This window comes from Peromyscus eremicus, chromosome 3 (assembly GCF_949786415.1).
Source record: "Peromyscus eremicus chromosome 3, PerEre_H2_v1, whole genome shotgun sequence".
Lineage (NCBI taxonomy): Eukaryota > Metazoa > Chordata > Mammalia > Rodentia > Cricetidae > Peromyscus > Peromyscus eremicus.
In genome coordinates, this window is record NC_081418.1 from 140,959,217 (window position 1) to 140,980,538 (window position 21,322).

The window sequence follows — 21,322 nt, forward strand, 5'->3', positions numbered from 1 at the left end:
ATTAGTGTTTCCTGTAGACACATGGGTATGAGGCCATTCTCTGGAGTATGATTAACCACATCCATAAAGAAAACTGACCTTCCTTCACCTAGCAGCCATTAACTATCAATAGCTCTTCAACTAGGGCTGAGGACTTGTGGACCCCTCACCCATCCATGTTATAAGTTGACTGGCTTGATCTAGTACAGTTCTCGTGCTGACAACGATAGCTGCTGTGAGTGTATGAGGGCAGTGAGTCTCTCATGTTCAGAAGATACTGTTTTGAGCCAGTCCACCCTGACTCTGGATCTCACATTCTTTCTACTCTCTCTTCTATGATGTTTCCTAGGCCTTGGGAGGGAGAGGTGTAATGAAACATTCATTTATGGCTTAACTCTTCATAAATGGGAAATTTATTGTCCTTTGTACATTGTTCATATGTGAGTCTTCGATTTCCTTGCTGCCTTTTGTACAAGGATGCTTCTCCGGTGACGACTGGGAGCTGCACTAAAAAGCATTTACTTAAAAGAGATTTTTTTTAAATCAGTCTTTATATTGTTCCTTCCCCTTGTTTGTTTTGGTTTTGTTTTGTTTTGTTTTTCAGAATATCCCTTCCTGGGCAATGATTTAAAGCACCTATTGGGTAGTTAAGAGTGATATACCTTTCCTGTTTGATGACCTCTGAAATGCCAGAATAATATCATGTTGGATGACAAGGATAAGAAGTTTCATGGCTGAGACTCATAATACTTCTGATATCATGTTGGCCTCATGTGTTCCCATACATGCTTACTAGGAGATTTCTCCATGTGGCCCAACTATCAACAAATCAAGAACCTTTGTTAGTAGCAGGTGTAACTTGCAGGACTGCTACCTGGATAAATAGTGTTATTAACAGATACTAAGTCCTAAAAAACTCTCTACTCATCAGAATGAGAAACCACCCCACACTATCAGAATTATATTTAAGCAAGCATTACCTGTGTCTGGTTATAGTTTTCTAACACACATAGAAATCAGTGCAACTTGGGACTAGGTAATAGTCAATGCTCACCTTGTTTGAGCATACTGTGCATTTAGGAGGGAACATGTCCAGCAACGAAGTATAGATGCTTGTGGTTCATTCTTTTATAATTCTTTTTAGGTTAGACAGAAGTCGTCTTTTTTGTATCCCAGGTTAATAACTGGATGAGGATGCTGAATCACCCTAGTCCCACACCAAATATAAATGTGATTATTATTTCATGTATATATTAAAGAAATTATATAAAATTAATCAAAACAACATTTCTGGTACAGTTTTTAAAGCATACTTCCTATCTCCCAGAAAATTTAAATATAGATAAATATAAATAAAATAAATATAGACTTGAAACAATATTTTCCAAATACAACAAGGTAGTTCCACATATGAACTTACAGAGGTTGAGACAGCATATACATGATACGCACAATGTCAAGCTAGACAAAATTCCACATACAAAGCTGAGGTGACCTGTAGCATGAATTCTAATTGGTCTTAAGAAAAATCCAGAGACAGATATCAAGGTAAGTGCTGAAAGATCAGAGAAGCAGAGCAACCAGCCATTAGAAAGACTTCTTATCTCTCCAGAATCCTCAGCCTGAAAGGGAGCTCTTTTTACCCCCCTTTTCTACTGCCTTTTCTGCAAGAGCCCTTGGTCACTGGTGGCTGGCCCTGTCGTCCGGAGGCTGACAGGATGCAATGGTCCTGGCATCTCTGCCCATTGGTCCCTGGTTCCTTGTAGGGTCACTTTCTTTTTCTTTTTCTTTTTCTTTTCTACCTTTAAGGAGTTGGTGAGGAAAGTGGTGGCTGTGGCCTGTTCCTTTCTCTCTGATCTTTCAGCATTTACGCTGGTAACTGGGTCCAGGTTTTTATTAAGACCAATTAGGATTTGTGGCCACCAAGTTCCACCTCTAACAGTGGAGATATTGGTGACTGATAGCTACATGAGAAGGAGAGTTTGTCTTTAAAGGTTTGGCCCTGGAAAGGTGGAATATGATCAAGTGGATGGCCATACATCCAACAGTATATAGCCAATATTAATTGCACTAGATGGCTTTAAAATAATTAAATCAAAGTTACAAAGTTGGGCTAATATAGAGTGGCGAGGGGATCTTGGAAGATTTGAGGGAATGGGGTAGATATGATCAGAATAAAATGTATAAACGTCTCAAACAATGAACAAAATGTGTATTAAAAATCATGTAGGAATCACTTCAAATTCCTTACCTTTTAGAATCCACCACCATACTACTACTGTAAAAGGTATCCGGGTTTTAATAAAGTTTGTTCATGGATGTAGTGAGAGAAAGAACTGAGCATGGTAAAGAAGAGGAAAGGGAAGAACTAGTAGAAGGGGGAAGAAAGACAAACACACCCATGTCCTAGGAATCCAGGATTAATTATTTGGGAAATTTCAAGAATTCCTCAGCTTATGTAACCATTCCACATAGCTAATGTATTTCTTCTTTTCCAAATATTGCAAGAATACTGTTATGAATGCTAAAAGGATTTTAAGGATTTCATTTGTGTATAAGATCCAAGGAGAGAAAGAGACATTAAAATGCTAAGAAATACCATGTCCCTGGGACAGCCTCTTCCACGTGTAAGACTGTCAATATCCAAAGAATTGTGAGCTTGCCAGAACAGGAAGGTTTCAGCCCAGCTGAAAATGGGACTGTTTCCATGCAGTCCGGGAACTAAGCAGGTGAATGTTATTTCTAAAAGAGCTTGCTTTTCCCCATGTATACTAACTCATTTGTTTCTTATCTACTCTACTACACACTAAGGCTGGTCTCTTCCATGGTCTACCTGATTATGATAATACCTTAACAACCTAGCATTCTTCTTCCTGGCCTTCAGTATTGCCATGCACAATCTCTAGCACTAAGACCTCTTTCTAAAAACTCACTTTTGTTATCCTACTTATAACCCACATTATGACACTCTAATTCTATCATTAAAAATAAATTTCAATGTCTCATGGTTAAATAAGTACATTGCTGTGGGATGGTCTGTATGTCAAGTGTGTTGCTGATTGGTCAGTAAATAAATCACTGATTGGCCATTGGCTAGGCAGGAAGTATAGGCGGGACAAGGAAAAGAATTCTGGGAAGTGGAAGGCAGAGAGAGAGACACAGCCAGCCGCCATCAGGACAAGGAAGATGTAAGGTACCAGTAAGCCATGAGCCATGTGGCAAAGTAAAGATTAATAGAAATGGGCTAAATATAAGAGTAAGAGCTAGACAATAACAGGCCTGAGCTAATGGCCAAGCAGTTTAAATAATGTAAGAGTCTGTGTGTTTATTTTATAAATGGGCTCTGGGACTGGCGGGACTTGGTGGCGGGAGCTGGAGAGAAATTCTCCAGCAACAAATGGCGTCCAACGTGGTGGCAAGAGTTTCCACCTAAAAACTTAGAAAAAAGATTCTAAAACGGACCTAAAAACAGCTTCCTAATTGTCTCTCTCAAATAAGCGGCAGCTGCCGGTTTGAGCTACTGGCGGGTTCCTAGCGTGCGCTCTCGACCTGCAGTATGGTGGGAATGAGGCCTCTGCAAGTAGCACATTAAACTGTGTGGTGAATTTAGCCTTTGCTAGTACAAAACAAAAAAAGAGGTTTCTGGGCTACACGCTACTTTGGTAAAAGTGTAGACCCACTATTTCTGAGAGTTATGGCTCCCAGAGCTGGCGGAAAGCGGACCGCCGCCATGTTGGGAAGCTGAAGTGGGCGGAGCCAGCAGCCACAGCGCCAGCACTGTTTCAGGCTTAGAAGGCTGCAGTTTAAAGCAATAGGCTCAAGCTAATATAAAAAAAAAATAAGCCACGTAAAGATGGCTACCACACAGAGAATTTGGATTATGTTCTCTTTGATATTTGTAACTGAAGAAAAACATTTGATTACAAAAGCTGTTGAATTATGCCAAAATGTGTATTTTAAAGGTACCTTGACTTCAAAGTTTGGATGTAAGGATATGTTGCTTTGGAAAAGAGTCTCTTTTGTTTCCACAGAAAGCCAGAGGCTATGGATTTGTTCCAGATTAAGATACATCAGGTTTGACCAGCCAAGACCCCCTGAAAGGTCTCCAATGACACCATGGCCCAGATGACTCAACATCCAGAATGGTTCCAAGGCAACTGGCTCAGACGATACAGCCTCATGGACTACTCCATGATCCTAAAATTTTCTTCGTGTCCCCATAAGATACAGCGCCCCCCTCCAGCAGGAAGTAGTAAGAGAAGCTACGCCCAAATTCCCAAATATACCAAGCTGGCTTTAGAGATGGAATTGGCTCACTCCCCCTCTAAACCCAGACATATTGCTCAAAAAAAAAATGGTTAAGAGATTCTTATGTCCCAAATCAGAAGAGCCCTCTGGTGTGGGACAGACAAAAACCAATATTTTTATTTAAAGCAGGTTGATTATAAATACAATCTCTTTCTAAAGAAAAAAAGGGGATAGTTTAGATATGATAGGATGAAAGGGTAGATTAATGAACCTACTTTTAAAGAGTAACAACTTGTTTAAAATGTTTTACATTGCTATAGATTTTAGTTTATTGATACAAATTTAAACTTAATTTTATTATACTGTATATATGTTTCTATTCTTGTTTGAGGTATTATGTTTATGTAACTCATTTAAAATTGTTATGGATAATTAAAAAATAGATTAATAATTAGTCATCTATGATAATCATATTTGTAGCCATGTTAGTTAAGTCTTCTAGGTATACATAGTTATATTTCAGATAGATAGGTAGTCTTCAAACACTTCAAAGACCTACAGAATATGGCATTTAAAATGTTTTAAAAATTTAGACTTTCTGGACAGTGAGACATGTCTGCTCCTGACAGCACCGATTTACTTCAGAGAGGAGAATGGGCATCGAAGACACTCCATATGGAGTTTATCTTCACCTTGACAAAAATAGCCATTTGGGCAAGAAACTGTTCTTGCCTGGACTGTCTGATCAACTGGACATGCAGGACCCATACAAAGGTGACCACTGAACTTTGCTTGACAAAATGGTCCTTCAGGTTCCTGCTTTGCAGAGAAAACTGCCAGACATTCTACAGGACACAGAGAAAAGTGAATAAGAGACTCTAGGCCTGTGGGCTGAAGACAGATGCCCCAACTTTACAAGAGAACTTTGAATGACTGTCCAGGCTGCCAGCTGTCTCTGTCTACCCTACAAGACTCCTAAAAGTTGCTTATATCCTTCTCCATTTCTCAGGCAGTAGTATATCCTTCTGAGGTCTTTGATGTGGTTAAAGACTAGATACTTACAATTTTCCTTAGTTATAATAAAAGATAAGTTAGATATAAAACCTTAAACTTACAAATATAAGATAGATAGGATCTCTTCTTTAATATTGTAACTGTAATTCTTGCTTGATAATTGTTTTGTTATATGTAATTTTACTATGTTAAAGTTAAAACCTTCCTTTTTAAGAAAAGAAAAGGGGAAGTGCTGTGGGATGGTCTGTATGTCAAGTGTGTTGCTGATTGGTCAGTAAATAAATCACTGATTGGCCATTGGCTAGGCAGGAAGTATAGGCGGGACAAGGAAAAGAATTCTGGGAAGTGGAAGGCAGAGAGAGAGACACAGCCAGCCGCCATCAGGACAAGGAAGATGTAAGGTACCAGTAAGCCATGAGCCATGTGGCAAAGTAAAGATTAATAGAAATGGGCTAAATATAAGAGTAAGAGCTAGACAATAACAGGCCTGAGCTAATGGCCAAGCAGTTTAAATAATGTAAGAGTCTGTGTGTTTATTTTATAAATGGGCTCTGGGACTGGCGGGACTTGGTGGCGGGAGCTGGAGAGAAATTCTCCAGCAACAGTACATAAATGTTTTTACACTCTTTATAATAAATTTTTAGGTCAATCCGTTTTCTGACCTTCTTCCCTCCCTCCCTCCTTCCCTCAATCCCTCCCTCCCTCCCTCCTTTGTTCCCTCCCCAGCTCCCTGCCTCCTTGCCTCCTTGTGATTTTCCCTAAGCACCATAAGCCACTGAACTACCTTCATCTGGACTCTGAGCTGAACTCAGGACCAGAGAGGCCACTGTGAGGACTGCCAACAACTTGATGGAGGCTCTGGAGTCCTTAGAAAGTCTGTGATGGGGCAAACATGGGAGATCCCCTTTAAGGAGGAGAAAAACAAAGGCATCTTTTAGGTCCTTACTGGATAAGCTCATATCTGACACAAAGATTCACTGGACTGCTGACTTTTCCTGGGTATCTATGCCCAGTATGATGCAATGGGGAAGATGTTGTCAATGGGCTGCTTGAAATGGCACACCATATAATTTAGGCAATAATGTTTGTCCTAGTTAGGGTTTCTGTTGCTGCAATGAAACTCAGTGACCAAAATCAAGTTGGGGACAAAAGCGTTTCTTTCAGCTTATAGTTCCAGGTAACAGTACATAACTGAGGGAAGTCAAGGCAGAAACTCAAATAGGGCAGGAAACCTGGAGGAAGGGGCAGATGCAGAGGCCATGGGTGGGTGCTGCTTACTGACTTGCTCCTCTTGGCTTGCTCAGCCTGTTTCTTTTTGAACCTAGGATTACCAGCACAGGGATGGCACCACTCCCAGTGGGTTGTCCCCTCTCCTATCAATCACTTATTAACAAAATGTCTTACAGGTAGATCTTATGGAGGCATTTTCTCAATTGAGGTTTTCTCCTTTCAGGTAACTCTAGCTTGTGTTAAGTTGACATAAAACAAACCAGCAGTGTTGAAGGAAAACTGAGTAATTAGCTCAAACATTTGATTTGGATTTCCATGGTTTTTTGAGCTTCAGCTTGGTTGAGGCAACTATGCCTTTGTCACTGTGGGTTGCATACGAGGGGGGTTTTGCTTCTACATTCATGTGTATATTTGTATTATCATTTTTCCAACACCAAGAGTAACCACAGTCAACATCTCTACTATTGTTTCTAAATTTCAGCAATCATAATGTGCTTAACCATGTGTATAATACTTAACACAATGTTTCATTCAATTCTCTGACTGAAGACACTACACAGGGATGCACAGTAGCCCTGACACTGAGTCTGCTCAGAGCCAGAAAATTGTTCAGAATTCATCGAATCTGTCTCTAATTAGACAAAGCATTGAATTGCATCCCAAGAAGCCTAAAATATTTTGCTCTTGCTCCTTATGTTCTAGTAGAGAGAAAGTGACTGCCAGAAAACCATGCAGTCATTAGAACATAGCAATGTGATGAGGTGCTTCCTATGTGAACCATAGAATGTCATATTTCTGGGAGCATACCCTGGTGCCCATCTTATTTGGGATATTGAATAAGTATATATTTGGGCATTATTCCCTATAAGAAATATTTTTAATCAATTGCATGGACATTTTTTCAGCTTTCTCAGACAACACAGTGATTTTTTTCTACAGTGCTCTGACAGGCAATCTTGTATTTCTCACCTGACTTGACATTTTACTTTCTATCCGAACCACCCTTGTTCTTATGATCTTATGCTGATGTTCTGAAAATTTAGAGAACATGTGTGTTTTATCAGTTACCTGTTTTGTTATTCTATTGGTTTGTTTCTAACAAGGGCTTTAGGGTGTTATTTAGAATGGCCTCAAAATGGCCACCTTCCTCCCTCATTGTTAACTAGTGAGACTTCAGACAGATTTGCTCTTCTTTACCAGCACTGGTTAATTTTTTTAGGCAGTGTTTGGTAGCAGTGTATTGTTTGGCAGCAGGTTTCATTTGTTGTTTTCTCTGACCTTGTTCTTCATTACAGAGTGGAGTGATGGATCATTGTTTTCATGGAAGGTTGTATTAGAAAATCTTCATGCCTTACCTTATGTAAAACGTGTATCATTGCTCTGTGTTCTCATGGAACTGGTAGAAATTTGAAGATAATTTGAAATAAGTTAAAGGTGGATCATTTGATTATGTAAATTTTAAGACAAACTTCCTGTACGGTGTGGACTCTGGATAAATATTATGCACATTTTTCAGTTTTCATTCTTTCTGAATGGAAATATATAACATTGTAGGAAAGCCATAAAAATGATGGGCTTTGTAACAGATAATGTGAAATTTAAAGGGCCAAAAAGCTGATGCCCCTTCCTCAGGTGATCATGGATGTGTTCTGAAGAAGGGCTGTTTTAGCACTTGGAGTTATTCTCTGTATATGAACAAAAAGAAAAAAAAATGTTCTATGACTCATGGGTTTTATGAAAGACAGGGAAGAATTGCCAGTTCCATGTAATTCCTCTATTTGTTTTCATGTGTCTATCAACCATGGATGGAAGGAAATCAGAGATGAGTGATTCTGCCTGGGTGGATTAATAAAGACTTTTAGGTGAAAAAAGGTCAGAGAGACAGAGCAGATGGAATATGTAAGAACAAATGGCTGTTTAGGTGAAAATAACCCTTGTCCTTGGCTAATTGTATCACAGGCCACAGCATCAGATTCTGTAAAATATCACCCAGTGTGGGAGCCCTTTCCATTTTCACATCAGCAAGATGTGAAAGAGACTAATTTTTATGAAAAAAAAAATTGTAGGAACCCATGAGATACAATACAAACAAGTTATCGAGGAAAAACAGGGAAGATTCAGTTATGGAGATGTGAAGCAATGATCAGCATGCAGCAGGCTCTTTCTTAGGAAGCCAATAGGTGCTGAAGCCCGTAACTAATCTCCTTGACTTAACTATTGACTTTGCAGCCAGTATCCCCATAGAATTAATGGTTTTCCCATTCTACTGTAAGCTTATTCCATATTTGTTTTCTTGAACTTCCAAAAATACAAAAGAAAGTTAAAGAAGAATTTAGTAACAGGCTGTTTTTTTTTTTTTTTCACATAGATTCTGATGGTATGGAGCTACTGTTAGTATTCCATGAGTTACATCTGCATCAGCAGCCCCTTCTTTGGATTCTAGGGAGTGACTTCTTTGACATGTTCTCACACAGAGTTGCTTTCTGCACAAGCATTTCTTGTGTCACTTGTGTGTTTAAATGTCCTTTTGTATGAGAATTCCAGACATATTCTATTGCATTTTGTCCTAACAGATTCATTTTATTTTAATAAGCTTACGAAAAGCAATCTCGGTCTCCAAACAAAGCCATATTCTAGTGTAATAGGGTTAGAGATTCTACATTAGAACTAGATACTTGAGGGAAAAATCAGAGCTCAGAGCTCTTTACATTAAATTCTCAGAAATGACAGACCTTTCACCCAAATACCAAAAAAATAAAAGAGCCACTTTTATTTTCTCAGTCTCTGTGACAGTGTCTGCTAGACCGTCCAATTGGCTGTACTTTCCAAATACATCTCAAAAGTGACAACTCACTTAATCTGTCCTCCTAGCCCTGATCAGGCCAAGTTCTTCTCATTCAAACCATTAATAAAAGTCCATGAACACACACTGACCAAGGCTGAGTACAGTAGGGAACATATACTCAACATTTACTGTATTCTCATTAACTTTTATAATTATTGTTTTGAGAGTTATCTGACATATTCTCCTTTGGCAGAAGTGATGAAGAAAGTGCAAGCCAAGCCTGGTGCAAGGGAGTTGTGGTCTAGTGAGAAGCCAGTCTGGGGTCATCTACAATGCCCCATTGCCTCCAAGCTGTTTCCATGCTTAGCAAGGCCAGAGAAGAAAGAAAATATTTAGTTTGGAATAAATTTCAGGTGAATCTTTGCTGAGATACTTCTGCTGGGTGAAAAATTAAGCTTTCATAGACAAGTATATTTACATAAAATCATGATTATTTTCACATACTAGTGATATAATGTGCTGTCTTTCATACAGTGATACCACTGTTGATCAATTACCTTTTGATTATTTTGAAATTATAATAAAGTTCATGAAGCTAAAGTTAAAAGGTTCCTTTTCCATGCTGGCCACTTCAATAGCATAGACGGGGAAAAGAAAAACTGATTCAAAAGTGCCATGAACAAGTAGTGCTCTGTCTTCCCCTCTGTCCCACACACTTCCAACACTTATTCTTTTCTAAGATCCAGTTACCCCCAGAATCCTTTTTTTTCAATGTTTTTGCCCTCAAACAGGAGGTTTAATTTTTCACATTTGTGCAGCATGTACTTTATTAATTAAGCCATCTCCCATGTCTCAAAACTCCTCTTGATTAAAAACTACAACAAAAAATTTAAAGCATGAAAATTCAGAATTATATCAACCCACAGCCTTATGTTTTATATTGTTAAAATCAATCAAAAGTTAATTCCAGCAATCAGGAGAGAGAGGCAGGTGTATCTCTGAGTTCAACGCCAGCCTGGTCTACAGAGTAAGTTCCAGGACAGCCAGGACTACACAGAGAAACCCTGTCTTGAAAAATAAAAATAAATAAATAAATAAACCAAAAGTGATTCTCTTTCAAATAATGGTTTTCATAAAGAAACAGTAAGGAATATGAACAATTGTTTCACAAAATTTACTAACAGTTCACCTTTTATAGTCACAATGAAGAATTCCATATTGGGAAACAGGAAGCTATTGATACCATTCAACTTGGCTTTTTAATGAATTGATGTATCCAATGAAATATTTACAAAAATATCACCCTTATTCTTCTGGTTGTTTGTATAGATGTTGATAATTATCTTGTTGGCCATCTCAATTAATCAAAGATATTGAATGACTACCAAATTCAATGATTAATCTAAATTTTAAAATGTACATGGTTAAATATTTCTACTTCCTTAAACACACTCAATAATCTCTAATGTTTCACTATTTTAAAGAAATTCTCTTAAAATATATTTAAATTATTAAATGGCAAAAACCAACTTTGATAGTATAAGTTTTAAAATTCTTTGGCAAATAAGAGTTTTTAAAGTTGTCTAGAGTTCATGCTGAAAATTAAACTTGGTCTTTCACTACAAAACAAATTTCTAAAATTTGTGAGGGTTCTGTTACAGACAGGAGGAAGTTATACTTCAGTGGTGTTCTTCAGTGTATGGAAGGTGGATGTAATCATGACTCTCCACAGAATCAGAACCAATGCAATATATATATATATATATATATATATATATATATATATATATATATATATGAACAGAGATTCATTAGATTGTCTTTGAGGCTCAGAGAATATGTACTACAACAGGTTGTGAACAAGCTTGAGAGCCAGGAAAAGAAAAAAAACAAAAACCAGAGCTTGCTTTGTCCAAGAAGCTGGAAACTTTAACAAAAGAGGACTCCTGTTTCAGTATAAGTTGGGGGCTGAGTTCTTAAGCCATTTTCAGAAACTCTTGAGTGGCAAATGGAGATAATTTCCACTAAAGCCTTATCCTGAATTCCTTCTCATCTCATTCCTCAATGGAGACAATTCTGTTCTGGCATAAAGCACAAATATTAGCTGGAAGTAGGTTGTTGCCTAGATTTACTGGAAATCCTAGATTTTCTAAAAGTCCTTCTGATGTAAAGGCCATCTAGATGTGCTGCATTTGGTCCTGAAACTGAATGGAAACCCTTCTTTGTTTTCAAAGGAGGTCAAATCATTGTCAGGAAATGATGAGTATGTCTACTTCTCTCTGTTGTTTCCTTTTAGTGGTCCCTGGTGTCTGTGTGGAGATTTGATACCCATTATAATGCTGGTTTACTCCACCTTAAATTTAAATTTGTGTTTTTTAGGGGAGGCATTCTGCATTTGGAGGCCAGAGGAAAAGCTATAAGGGGTGATTTACTCCTCCCCCCATGTGTGGCCTGGGACTCAAATTTGGGTTATCGGCCACTACTCTTTTGAGTCATCTTGCCAGCTTCACTTTCAAAGGATTCCAAATACAAAGTGCCCCAAACATTAAGGTCAGTATTGATATCCACAAAGGAAAAATCAGTTCTCTGATATTCCTGTTGACTGGCTTTTTACGCATCTGATGAAGACAGTCTCTTGATATTTCCAACAGTGCTTCCATTTATGTCTTTCAGATATGTATTTCATTCACAGTGTAAGGGCTCTTATCTAAAGAAGTAAAATCTAGATTCCATGAGGAAAATCATGATTTTTTTTCATTTCCCCCTTTTATTTTCTTCTGTTCCCTTTTTTCCCTCATTGTCCTACTTCAAGCTTTATGACATACATGTAGATATTACAATTCAGATTCTGAGAATGATAGCATGATTGTAATATTTGTCATTATTAGGGTTTTTTCTTAATCTGGTGATCTCTACCTCTACCTATTTTCCTGAAAATAGAAACATTACAGGGCAGTAAGTCTCCACTTTTTGTATGTATCATATGTCCATCAATTGATGGATACCTATCCTAGATTCAGTCTTAGCTACTGAGAATAGTGCATGCATTGACTTGGATAGACAAGTATCTCTGGGGTATGCTGAAATGGTAAATGCAAGATCTAGATTTAGATTTTGAGGAAATTCCATACTAACTTACAATCCCATAAGCATCTTCACCAGCATTTGTTGTTCATATACTTCATGGTAGGCATTCTGACTGATGTAGATGTAACTTAGGTACATGGAGAGATATGCATCTATTATATACATATATTTTTACATTTCACCCAAAAGACATGAAAATCTAATTTCTAGTTGGTCTTAGAACCAACCTCCTCAAGGAAGAAGGTGAAATATATATTTCTCTATGTACACCTAGTACCCTATACAGTAAAATCACATTTAAAAGTCATCCATGAAGTATAGTTAGACACTTAGGAGGAAATGAAAACAGTATTGCATTCATGTGCATATTCCTCCAAATTTCTTCTTTCTTATTTCAAGTTCTGTTAAAACGTATTTTCTTACTGGCTAGAAAACTGCACTTAATCTTTCTTATATATGTATATGATACTGACAAAATCTTTAATATTCCTTTATCTGCTCTCTGTCTATACCTTTTAATCCTGGAAAGAAAGTTTACCAAATGTTAAAATCTGCCCAGCCAATTCTTTGATTTAAACCTTTAATATGTGGTGCCATTTTCTTATGGATTTTAAGTGTTTCTGATGTATTCTGTTCTTATTTGCATTGTTTCACCCTGTGTTGAAATTATTTCCCACTACCTCAACAGGATCTGCCTTTTAATTTAATTTAATTTTGTTTAATTTAAATAATCTTTCTGGATGGAGAAAAAAGTCTTGTAAGACTTAGGAAGCTTGAAAAATTTGGGAGGCTCAGGAAATTCACAAAACTTACAGGATTCAGGAAGTTCAGAAAATGATAGCATTCACAGTGTTGATTCCCAAGTTTATAAAAACAGTGAATGATTTCCAGGAGAAAGGAGATTTTTCAATGGCTTTGTTTTCCTAGGGAACTCAGGGCTATTGCTTTCATAAGTAATCGTCCATGTTGGGACAGGATTTTCAGTAATACAGCAGCCTCTGAGTAACCAAGGTTCCCAAATGTCATCTCATTGGTTCACTAAGATAGACTTGTATGTAATCATCTCTTAGGTGGGTTGACAGTACTCTGTCTGTGGTGAGCAAGCATTTGATTTTCTGTTCCCAGGAGGAGTCAAACAACAGTCTGTGATCTTCACTTCTTTTCGATGAGCTGAGGTTTTCTAACCTGAAATATTTTAGGAAGATGAATTTAAAGATAACAGTGGTCTTTGTGTGAGAACAAGGCAGACTGAACCTGGGAGGTCCAAATACATAATTATCACCACTTAAGTAATGTGAAGGATGCACATTATTTATAACCAAATGACATTTACTGATATAACAAAATGCTTTCTTCTACCATTCTCTTAGATCAGCTGTTCTTAGCCTGTGGGTCGTAACCCCTTTGGGTGGCTGAACGACCCTTTCACAAGGATCTCCTAAGACTATCAGAAAACAGAGATATTTACATTGCAATTCATAAAAGTAGAAAAATTTCAGTAGCAACAAAAATAATTTTATGGTTGGGGTCACCACAGCATAAGGAACTGTATTAAAGCGTCACAGCATTAGGAAAGTTGAAAATCACTGTCTTAGATGGACTTTCTTCTTTTTAAATATTTCTGGGGCTCAGGAGAATAGTTTCTTATTAGATTAATAATTTTGGCAGTAGTTAAAAGCACATGAATATATTTAAGCATCTCAGCCTGTGGATATTAGCCCAAACTAGGGCGACTTATATTATTTCTGAAATTCCTATGGACTCCTGCAGTAGAATGTGTATAACACAGTTCTCTCTGTCCTGCTTGGCAAATACTGCTGACATAAAGGAAACTGAGATTCTTCCTATGAAAACCTTATCTTTTCACTCTCACATCCTAGGCCTCAGCATGGATTTTCCTCACTGAATATTGTGAAATGCTTTCAGTTCCAACTTCTCAGTACATCCAGCAGTAACATCTACTCTTCTATCTATATTCATCTCCTTATCAAACAGCATGGTTTCCATACCCTTGATGTTCTTCTAAGCAATTGTTTCCATTTTACAGAAACCAGAAAGCTGAGCATTGAAAACTATTTAAAGTATATTGTTGCCTACAACGCTTGCTTTCTATTCTCTTGCTCTTCCCCCTCCTTGTTATATCTGTGAATTATCTGATTAGTCTTATTATGGAGAATCAAATTGAGTAAGTTCAGGTACCTGTTATTTCATTTCAGGCCTGCTTGGGACCCTTGTGATTGATAAGTTTTTGTGCTGAGCTGGTGGAGATCTGAAGAGAATTTGTATGGAAGTAAAGTAGAGAGGACCATCTGACTATGATTCTTAATTTGTCCTTTTATCAACTGTGGAACTCTGCAGGGTCCCACATTCTGCCCTTTTCTGGTGTATAGAAACATTTACAAGAAAGCTTCCCAAACAATGGGTGTCCCAATGAATAATGCGACAATTACAAGAAGACCAGGCTGATGGCTTTTACTCAATTTATCATGCATAGCTTTTGAATGGAGAATGTATTATATATAACTCAGCAATCCTTCTCTGTTCAAGTGAAAATGAAAGTAATTTTCTCAGGGCTCATTTGTTTTATGAGAAAAAATTGTAGGTACTTGTTCTGCAGGTTCCTATATTAATCCCTATGTCTGCCTCTGATTGCTGTACACCATGTATGGGAAGCTAACCATTGGTGGACACTAAAGGGAGAAACGAAGGAGCAAGAGGAATAAATAAAGGGAAACCAGTGTATCAAGTAAGCAGCTAAGGAAACTGCAGTCCTTGGGGAAGTCCACTTTGTCTTTGGCTTAGTGAGTCTGGAACACAGTCTCTGATTCTGACAAATGTCACCTAGCTGGTGCCCTTTCTCTAACCTTCTCCAGTGTCAGCAGAGTGTGAAAGAGATTCGTGTATTACAAACAAAAAATATCACCTAGAAACTCACCAAATAAAATGAAGCCAGTTCTAGAGGAGCTGACAGGGGAGACCTTCAGGAAAGGTGAAGCAAAGTGAGGCAGCCTGCAGCAGGGCATGCAGGTTTGTGTAGGTGAGAGCAGCCTTGAGGGAATGTGTGAGAAACATACACTTAACAGTTTCCAAATCTCAGTTCCTGCTCTCATCCTTTTTAATTTGCTATGTCTGAAAACAAAATACACTGACTGGGTGGAATTAACAAGAGAAATTTATGTCACAGTTTCCAAAGTCAGAAGCTTCACATTGCTGGCCACGTATTTGTTTTCTCCATATGCCTCTTCTTGGATTCTGGGTGGTGGCCTCCTTGCTGGCTCTTGACACAGGGCTTTTCTCATGATCATGTAATCCTGGTATCTCTCTGTGTGCTGACGTATCTTCTTCTTTAATGGTACAGTCACAGTCAGATGCTCCTAGGTCCCAGTCTAACAACCTCTTTATGGTGCAATCATCTCTTTAAGGCTCATGCATCTATATCCATTCCTACTGTGAGATCACAGGCTTGCAGCTTATACATAGGATCTGATCTAGGAGAAAATCAGTCTGAAGGCCTCCAAATATTCATTCAGTTAAGGCAATTTATACTATCTTATTGTTCACACACAATTATCAAACCGAGTTGGGTCTCTGTTTCAAATACATTCTAAATATGACTCTTGCCTAATATCTACTCTAACACTGTGGTGCAGTCAACAACATACCACCCTACCACCTTTCATCATGGGAGGTAGCATCTATTAACCACTTACCTTATATCATTTAACCTTCCAATTTTCCCTACTATAAATATAGCAATAATTATTTTAAGTCTCAGTTTTGTATATGGGAGGACTGAGGCCTCAGCTAAGTCTTTTATAAAGGGGATTGAGAGTCTAGGTATCAGCAACTTCTAGGACTTGCATTCTTCTTGTTATGCCCCACTGCCTCTCTGGGTTTTTTATATTTACATAGAAGGTGAGACAGGATGATATCCAGAAAACAAACAAACTAGTTATAACAGGCTATATTTTAAAGGTATAAATATTTCCTAAGCTTTAACAGACAAGTTGTAAAAGCATATTCTTAATAATTTTAATAAATAATAATTGACATATAGTAATTGTGTCTTAAATCATAAGTATATCCGTCAGGCTTCGATGTACTATTTTTCTTGATACAAAGATAATTCAGACATTAGAAGCTCCAGATCCTTTCAAAACTACAAAAGCAATCAAATAATGAGAACCATGCCTGTTTATCTTCAAATGATTTTTTTTCTGGGTAAGCATATTAGCATTTACTAATTCTTTTAATGCTTTTTAAATGTGATTTTAAAGTAATATTTTAAATATTTTACTTAATATTCATATATATATATATATAATGTATTTAGATCAAATCCACACCCCCATTCCCAACCCTCCAATTCCTTCCCTGCCCTCTCAATATCATCTTTTCCTCCTCCTAACTTCATGTGCCCTCCCTGTCTTCAAAAGTACCAACTGAATCTGTTTAGTTTTGCCGGTATGTGCAAGGGTGTGGGATATCTACATGGGTAGCCTCTCAGGGCCCAAATTCTGAATCCCTGAACAAACCTACTATCTGCCTCCACAAGAGCAGCCACTAATTATCAATAACTCCTCAGATAGTGTAGAACTTCATAAGTCCCTCCCTAATCCATAGTGCAATTTTGAGTGGCTTGATCATATGCAAGGCCTTATGTATGCAGGGATAGCCACTGTACATTGTGTATGCAAATTTCCTATCATTTCTAACAAATGCTGCTCGATTATAGACATCTACTCCATTTAGCTCTTACAACCTTTCTGTAGCATGAATCTTAGAGGGTCTTATTAATAAAAACAAACCTGAGGCCAATTATTGGGGTGAATGCTGGAAGATCAGAGAAACAGAACAAGCCACAGCTACCTCACCTCACCAGTTCTTCAGCTGATCTTGTTTCCTCAGCCTGGAAGCTTCTCAGTCCTCATCCAGAATGAATCTCAGCTGAACTGTGCTGCTTAAATCCTAAAAGCTTAACCAGCCAAATGCTGTTAGTTTCTGGTCTTCACACCTTATATACCTTTCTGCTATCTGCCATCACTCCCTGGGATTAAAGGCTCACTTCTTGGGATTAAAGGCATGTGTCACCATGCCTGGCTGTATCCTTGAACATATAGATTTCTGCCTCTGGAATGCTAGGATTAAAGGCATGTGCTACCACTGCCTATCCTCTATGTTTAATATTGTGGCTGTCCTGTTCTCTGACCCCAGATAAGTTGTTTAGCATGCACAATATTTTGGGGAACACAATACCACCACACCTTTCCTCCTAATTGCATGATGACCTTTGAACCTTAGGGTAAGGAGTTTGATCCAGATGTCCCAGGTCTGTGAAGAATTGTGTTGGGATTTTGATCGGGATTGCTTTTGGTAAGACTGCCATTTTTAATATGTTAATCCTCCCTATTCATGAGCATGGGAGATCTTTCCATTTTCTTCCATCTTCAATTTCTTTTTTTCAGGAACTTAAAGTTCTTTTCATACAGGTTCTTCATTTGCTTAGTTAGAGTTACCCCAAGGTATTTTATATCATTTGTGGCTATTGTAAAGGGTGATGTTTCTCTGATTTCTTTCTCAGCCCATTTGTCATTTGTGTATAGGAGGGCTACTAATTTCTTTGAGTTAATCTTGTATCTTGCTACATTCCTGAAGGTATTTATAAGCTGTATGAGTTCCTTGGTCAAATTTTTGGGGTCACTTATGTATACTATCATGTCATCTGCAAATAGTGAAAGCTTGACTTCTTCCTTTCCAATTTGTATCCCTTGATCTCCTTTTGTTGTCTTATTGCTCTGGCCAGAACTTCAAGTACTATATTGAATAAGTATGGGGAGAGCAGACAGCCTTGTCTTGTTCTTGATTTTAGTGGAATCGCTTTGAGTTTCTCTCCATTTACTTTGATGTTGATGTCCCTGACTGGCCTGGAATTCATTATGTAAACCAGGTTGACAAACTGCTTTTGCCTCCTAAGTGCTGGGATTTAGAACATGTGATTCCACATCAAGCTGTAGTGTGTTGTTCTTTAACAATAATAATTCTTGTTGTTCTTCCATATTCATGATTTCTTCTCCCTCCTTGTCTTACCTTTCCTCTTCTTCATTTTCTTTTATTTTTCTTTTTCAGAAAGGATCTTTTAGGCTGGTTTTGTTTTGTTTTGTTTTCAGGCTGGCCTTGAACTTGCTATGTAGTATGATCCTTATGATCCTTCTGCCTTCACTTGTTGAGTTCTGGGATTATAGACATTGTACCACTATGCCCAGGTCTTTGATGCTCTTTTTCCTCTAATTTCAGATGTGAATTTCTAGTAAGTAAGAAGATCAATAAAAAAGATGTCTATTAGATAATGTATTTGTATATTATATTCACTTATTTAATTCTTCATGAGTAGTCTCTCAAGCCTTGAAGCAGTTTTACCTTCAGAAGTTTAGAGGTAGAGAATAATGTGTCATTCCTTTTCTCTCTAAAGAAGTGATTAGAGTCTTAGATAACTAGAGTTTTAAGATGTCAGGTGCATTATGAATTTTTTTATTCTTCTTCTATAAGTTCTTAGGGAGGAACACAATCAAAACTTCTTTTAAATGACATCTGAAATCCTGATATCACTCTCTAATAGTCTATAAATCTACATAAAAATCAGATAGACTGTAGCCGGAAAGTTTCTCTGGTCCCACCAGGCACCTGCAGTCTCGTTGTCCACTTATAAAATAATTATTCAGAGGCTTAATATTAATTATAACTGCTTTGCCATTTGCCCAGGCTTATTCCCGACTAGCTCTTACACTTAAATTAACCCATAATTCTTATTTTGTTTAGTCACATGGCTTGATACTTTTTCTCAGTTCTACCATGTCATCTTGCTTCCTCTGTGTTTGGCTGGCGACTCCTGACTCAACCCTTCCTCTTCACAGAATTCTCCTCATCTGCTCACTCTGCCTATACTTCCTGCCTGGCTACTGGCCAATCAGTGTTTTATTAAACCAGTGTACAAGGGCATTATCCCACAGCAATAGACAGATGACCTTAAGAGAGAGATTTTGCTCAAGTGATTAGTGATGGGCTTCCATGTGTATTCACAGATTTTCTTTGAGAGCTGGAAATTTCTTTCTGCTAAAGAGCCTTGGGCAACTGCTACACCTTTTTGCTTGAAAATGCACATTGTTACATAGATAGCACTTAGTAACTTAGCATTTATGGCAGTTTCTTTTTTCCAATGATTAGTCCCTAAACAGAGTATTGTTTAGATAAAACACTGCAACTGACTTTCATGTGTTAGTTCTAGTACTATAAGCTTCTCACATTTGCTCCCAAACCCTTCTAACCGCTACCTCTTGTGAAAACCATGTTTATGTTGACAAGTACTAGAGTTGTTACATCCTACTTCTTAGCAACATTTCTTGCCTGGCTCATCTTCAGTTAAATAAGAAGGGCAGCCAGACTGCTTTATAAATAATAAACATTTGTTTGTTGCATTTTGGAGTTATGAAAGTGAAAGATCACAGCTTCATCATATATTGAGTGTCTGGTGAGGACCTTTCCAATGCTTCTTTGGAATGATAGGGATAGAAGCATTGGTTTATAAGCTTTGAAAGTTTCTTTCTTTCTATTCCTTAGCATATCAGCTAAATTGCTGACAGTCTGATAGTTTGCAAATAAAGAATCACATGAATCTTTCCCCAATTCTAAGCCATATCAACAACAACAACTTCTTGAAGGATGATGAAGGAATTAAAACAAAATCTGTGACTGAAAATCAAGAACCAATCTTACTTGGATGAAAACAATTTCTGAACACATCTGTATACCAGTAACTGTTATGTGACCTGATGAAATTACAATATCTGGATGTTGAGAGACTGCTTCCACTGCCCCTCAGCATGCTGGGAAAAAGAGTTGAGACGAGGATTTCAATGCTTGCAAAAACAAGGCTGAAATGCAGCATTGTAATTTGCTGTGGAGCTCAGTGCCAGGCCTATATTAGTGAGATAATAAGTAGGAAAACATCTGATTAAAGGAATCTCTACCAAAAAAAAAAAAAAATAAATAAAATAAAAATAGCCGGGCGGTGGTGGCGCACGCCTTTAATCCCAGCACTCGGGAGGCAGAGCCAGGCGGATCTCTGTGAGTTCGAGGCCAGCCTGGACTACCAAGTGAGTTCCAGGAAAGGCGCAAAGCTACACAGAGAAACCCTGTCTCGAAAAACCAAAAAAAAAAAAAAAAAAAAAAAAAAAAAAAAAAAAAAAAAAAAAAAAAAAAAAAAAATAAAGGAATCTCTAAAGGATGCACATCCTAAAAATGCTAGGAATCAAATAATAACCACAGAAAGAGTCAGAACATAGAATGTTAATGAGTCAGTCTCACAAGGAGGATGGGAATACATTTCTGAGAGAATTCCTCACCTCAGGCCAATTTGAGACCATATCACGGAATATTACTCCAAATCAGAGCATCTACTCAATGCAAGTTGGACTTTAAAAAAGGTAACAGACTATCTTGTTCATCTGTATAATTGAGAACAGTATAAGTGGCGCTTATTTAAATCATTTCCTAGAAAAAATAGGATCAAAATAAAATGTAGAGCATGGTCTCATAAAGGGGAGGACACTGTAATATCAGAAATGTGAAATAATGCCATTTGTAAAGGAAAAATAGACTGCCATGGAAACCAAGTGGTAGTTTCTGTAGCTATTTCAGGCACCAAAAGCCCCATAGATATTAACAAGTTGAAATACTGTATATTGCCAATGCTCTGTAGCACCATAAGGCTTCACTATTCAGGGATAGAGCCTGGATATCAAAGATAATCTTGAAGAATGGGTGCCCACCTTCATTTACCATGTGTTCAAGTGTGATGTCCTAATGAATTTCAATCTGAGCTGAAATGACTGCTGTATTAACTAACATTATGGCTAAATATCATATACACTGGACACACACATTATGACTGATGGAATTTGGGCTATAAAGAATATCAGAAGT